This window comes from Pinus tabuliformis, chromosome X (assembly GCF_031772625.1).
Source record: "Pinus tabuliformis cultivar Carrire ecotype Pingquan chromosome X, CPIR1, whole genome shotgun sequence".
Taxonomy (NCBI): domain Eukaryota; kingdom Viridiplantae; phylum Streptophyta; class Pinopsida; order Pinales; family Pinaceae; genus Pinus; species Pinus tabuliformis.
The window spans coordinates 497,304,696-497,310,354 of record NC_142308.1 but is presented as its reverse complement, the minus strand read 5'-3'; the positions used below and the strand labels follow the sequence as shown (position 1 = coordinate 497,310,354).

General features: G+C 33.7%; 2 pseudogenes; both read right to left on the bottom strand.

Annotated features, from left to right (window-relative positions):
• Window positions 1–476: 476 nt before the first annotated feature.
• On the bottom strand, window positions 477–1,998 carry LOC149140854 (1-phosphatidylinositol-3-phosphate 5-kinase FAB1A-like; annotated as a pseudogene).
• Window positions 1,999–3,288: 1,290 nt separating this feature from the next.
• Window positions 3,289–5,398, bottom strand: LOC149140853 (1-phosphatidylinositol-3-phosphate 5-kinase FAB1A-like; annotated as a pseudogene).
• Between the last annotated feature and the right edge of the window lie 261 nt (window positions 5,399–5,659).

Genomic DNA, 5,659 nt, shown 5'->3' with positions numbered 1-5,659 from the left:
TCAAAAATATTTATTCATGGCCTAAAACAAGTTTAATATTAGAGCATTAAAGATAATTGGACTAGAAAATGAAAGACAATATTTAACCAGAAAATATTATCAGAAGAATTAAAAAGGAGAAGAAAAATATGATGGGCACATTTTATTTCATCTGATAGCTAGATCCACATGGGTAACTTAAAATGAGCTTCTCCAAACCCTTCAAATCAAGGAAATCATGACCTATTCACATGAATGAAGGTCACAAAAATGAAATCTTTGACTACCAATACTTGTTGCTTGGTCCTATCATAAAAGTGAAATATCAAGAGCATATACCTCTGGTAAAGAATGCTCAGTTTTCCAAATGTAATACCGTCGCAATCATTAGGCAATTTCATTGCATAAAAAACATCATAGCAAGAATTGTTGGCTTTATCACCAATGTAAGCTTAACTTGTATTGAAATTTGAAATGAAGAAAAAAAATTAGTGTATTCATCTTTGAAATGTTGATAGATACATGCTCTGACCCAAGCAACTGAAATTATTGATAATGTTACCTAAAATGGAAAATCAAATATGAGAAAATATATTTCAAAGCAAATGTATGAGTCTATTTTACCAAAAATGAGCATTGTATGAGTCTATTATTACCTAAAACCATCTCACAATTCTCTTCATCAACTCCAACAAGTAATGAATAATCCATGACATGAATTGATTGCAAACACACATTGAACAAAATCACTCAACAAAAATTTGAAACTAAGATTACAATTAATGTTGATTAAGAAACATGAAAACTATATTTACGAGGAGAAAAGAAGTATCATTCCAGACTGCTCTCTCCAAAAGGCGCTTGGATTTATTCCTAAGAAATATGGGAGTAGTTGGCATGGTCTCTAAGAGATTTTTGTCTAGAAGAACTTTGTTGTTGCTTGATGAATCTGCATTGTAACAGGAGAGACCGGAACCTTTGAGGTCATAAACCCGTGTTACATTTCTTCCAAACAACAAATTTTCCATTACCATCAGTTCATCCTGATCTCTTTGCAACCTTTTGTATTCTTTATAGTGACCTTAAAGATAAGAACAATATGTAGCATGCACACACACAATGAAGGAAACAAAGCCTAGTAAACTCTCTAGGAGTCTGCAAAAGGTAATTGTCAAATATAGAATAAACAATAATATGATTATCCAACCTGATAAATATCAAGGATTTTTTCCAAACATGTGGGGCTTCCAGAACATAATGAGTCACACAAATATTTGAAATATTTTGAGGAAAACTTCATAAAAGACACCAATTATGCCCTCGTGACTCTCTTAATAATAAATCTTTCATCCAAGGATTTTGAAAAAACATATTGCTCTTTGAGGTCCCCATTTCTTGTAGTGATTTAGTGACAATCTAAAGTCCATCTCTATTGGAAAACACTTTTTCCTAAGGGCATAAAACTATTTTTCACAATAACGAGTTACCAAGTACTTAACTTTTCTAGGAGGACCCTCATCACGAAAGGATATTTTTGCATGTGTCTTTTCATGTAGTGATGAATTTGAACCCCCATTCCCTTTGGAGCCATATGTGTAAATATCCTCATATCCCGAACTTCTCTCTTTGGAAAGAACTTTACTCAAGTATAAGGAACCATCTGACAACTAAAGTGGATTTGAAACAACTCCACCCATACCAAATAAATATGTACCTTCCTTTTCTTTATCCCTATATATTTCATTTTGCTTCTCACTATCAGGTACCTTGTCATATAGGCAAGCCTGATATTCTTGCAATATTAGTGCATAAGCTATTATGCTTGTTGGACCATCATCATAAACAACAATAACAATATCATCGACACTAGTTGGAAAATAAACTTACCACTCCATTACCACCCAGATGACTAAATGATGAGACAAACATAGGACTATAGCTTCTCTTAAAGTCAACTCTAATAGAGCCTAATAAATTTTCTTGTAAAATTTTGCTGTAACTTTTACGTAAGTTTGACATAGGAGCCCCAATGTAGCTTCCAAACTCTTCTGATATATTTAATTATTTTAATGGTGAGGGAGGGATGCTTTTCTCGGGCACCTCTATTCCAGATTTATCGTGCATGTTTTAGGCAGATTCAGACATCATCTTGTCTCCTATTGCAATTTGTTGAGCTAGATTAAAATATTTTTTGTCTATAGATTCACTGCCACTGGCAATAGTAGCCAAAGTGGCAGAACCAACTTCCTACTCTTGTGATGTCACAGATACAACCTGAGATTTTACTAATTGGCATTCACATGTCCATGTTGCATCTAGTGTATTTGATAGATCAACTATGATAGGAGAATCCTGGTCTGACAGTTTTTGACAAGTTGCCATATCTTCATCCAAACCGTTTGTATTGTCCCTACTACCAATTTTTTCAAAAGGAATTGTCTCATAAAATGGATTTTGGTCTCGTATTCACCATTCTCCATGTCAAAAGTATGAAACATGGTACCATTAGATATATTGGATGAATCTGTAATGTTTGTCTCTCCTTCCACATCATCCAGATATTCTGGGTTGTTTTACCTTCTAATAATTTAATAATTTCCATGCCTTAATTTAATTTTCCATTCATAGTCCCAATTTCCTCTAAATGGTCACACAAGTAGGAATTTCCCACATTACTAATCATGGGAAGTTGCCCAGGCCCATTATTTAAAACATGCATGTTTCCAACTTGGATATCTTTGAACTGAATATTCCGAAAATAGATAGCTTTGTCCAAAAAATTTCCATCAACCATGGAGCCCGTGTCCTCTGTCATCAGTATCCCAAAACTACCACTAGAATTGTTACTATCTTTGATTGTACCCTGATGGTATCCAACTTTTTCATTTATGCTAGAATCATATACCTTATGTGGAGTCTTAAAATCCTCTAGTGGACTAGATTCCAATTTGGCAAGAGAATTTTTCACTCTAAGAGATGAATCTAAATGGAAAAGACAATGATCCTATTCATAGGCTTCGTAAAGAAGAAAACACCTTATATTGTTTAGCTTTAAAATATCAACAACAGGTCTTCCAAGTTCCAACGTGTCCAACACTAATGATGGACTCTTGCAACAAACCCTATTTTAATTTGATAGATTGCATCAAAAGAATGAACCCTATGAATAAATGATTTCCAACTAAGCAATTTCTATAAACAAATATGGAAATGTTCATTAAGTGGAAAGATTATTCTAGCATACTATCATGTTAGACAACCTAAAGTACACTAAACAACCTTTATATACATCTATAATATCACCTCAAATTAAACTCTTTCTTTATGTAGCATTCCTTCAAGCTCTTCCATTTGCCTCCTTAATTCAAGAACCTTAATACCAGAATAAAGGGATCCAGATGTGCCGATTTTCTATTCGAGCAAATTAAAAACCTATCTAAACAACATTTCCACTTTATCTGAAACCTTCTCATTTACATCAAAATGCACATTAGTTTGGATTTGGGGGTTCCTACACCATACATATGATAGAAATATATTAATTAGCAAACATCTACCCATATGTACAATTTGTATCATAAAGTACCTATGCAGCTTCCTTTCTAAGCCAATCTTGTTGATGTGGATCATGGAACCCTAATTTTGAAGGTGGAAAATGCACATATAGAACATTGATGGAGGAATATCAGAAACATGCAATCATATTGCCAAATCTGTCACATTGAATTTTGGAACAATGTAGGTCCAATAGATTAGTATGGAATAGCCATTAATTATCATACACAATTATGGGTACTCTAGAAAAATCAAGAGCTACATAAATTATGTAAGATATCACAAGGTCAAAATAAAAAAATAACATGAAAACTGCTTGCAAAATATAAAGCAGCCAAATTCAGTGGCATACCCATAAAAGAAAATGCAATCTCAATGTAATGAATGACCACATCTTGCAACTCTACTTGCTACAACATGATTAGAGAAACTAAGCTCTAGGAATTTTCAAAAGGATAAACCCCATGCAGCATTAGACATGACTACTCATCAGGTTGCTTTTGGAACTCCATATTTCCATGCACATTTTAAGCACCTATGCCACATCCATATTTTTCCTTCACATTCACCAGGTAATGTCAACAGTAAAGGTAATTGTCTTACTGATATTGTGAGGCTACCCTGACGGTGTGTATAGAAAAGAACATGTGCTTTTGAGGGTTCATTACAGAAACAATAGGAATTCTGCATGTTTTTGGTATGTTGTTACATCAAAATTTTCCAATTATTACTGTGTAAATGAAAATTCTACAAGATAGCAAGAGAAAGCTATGGAAGAAGAAAAATACATGAAGAAAAAACCTACTTGGTCAAACAAATCATCTCGGAGGTACCTTCCTAGTGACTTGTCAAAACTACCATAATACTTGATGTGAAAGAGTTGTGAATGCTCACAGACTGCCCCCTTCAACACACAACAACTTGATAAAAAAACTAATATAATCTTATGATCATGAGGAGAAGGTGGAAATTATTCTTTAGAGAAAACCAATTCTTGGTTTATGTGCCCTAAAAGTTGCTCATATGGAAAAAACTTGGACTTCATTTCCTTTTCTGGTATTCCTTGATTCTCCCATGCCACCTTACTAGATAACTTCTCTGTTCTTATTTGATAATTAAGATTAACCTTGGATGAAATAGAAACAATGAACCCATTTGCCAGATTTGAATCTTTTCATTCCTTATCTTGAAGTTCCAAATATGATGTGACTGCGCCATATGAAACGAGACCCACAGGAGATATAATTTCATTTGGATATGCCTTTATTGAAGTTGAAAATCCAGATAAATCAATTGAAGGAGTAGTTGGAAGGGAAGGTATCTGTCTAGATGGATATATATCCCACTATACCCCTGTAACTTGAGCACATGTATCTCCTATGGAGTATTTCTTAAAAACAAATTCTACTTAAACAAGATTGGTTCCATCAGCACTAGATTTACTAGTAACATGTGATATATGTAGCCCCATCTCTCCACTAGTAGGAGGTTTTTTGGACTCTCCCTTATTTTTATCAATCAAAGGGTCATCTACTAAGGCATAGACAGTTGAAATTGTCTTATATATTTTCAGGTTTTGCATTTTTCTTGACTGGTTTTGTTCTAGAATAGGAACAACGGAACGAGGTATCATAGAAATTGATTTATCGAAACTTAATTATTTTTCTGGAAATGCAACAATTATTGGTGATTTCAAGGGAAGTTCAGGCAAGGTGGCACCTTCATTTGCAAGAAAATAGGTCTCAAGGGTTAAATGGTAAGCTGCAAACCTTGCATATTGAACAACATGTTTAACTTTCTTCAACTGCTCATGACTTGCACCCATAAGAAGAACCTGTAAACATAAGAGCAGAGCGAGTCCCATAAATTTTGACTCTAAGAAAAGAGAATATAACCTAAGATCAAGATGTCACCTAATTTGGAGATATTCAACCATATGAGATACTTTCAAGAATGCAATTTTGAGAACCTCTTTACTTTGTTGGAAATATTTCAGAGAAAATATTAGATTGATTTACACGCTCTAGCCTCCATTTGCGAATTATATTATCATAGCATACATAATAGAAGTACCATTTCTACTAGAAATATTAGAATTTCAAGGTGTATTAAGCATAAATATAAT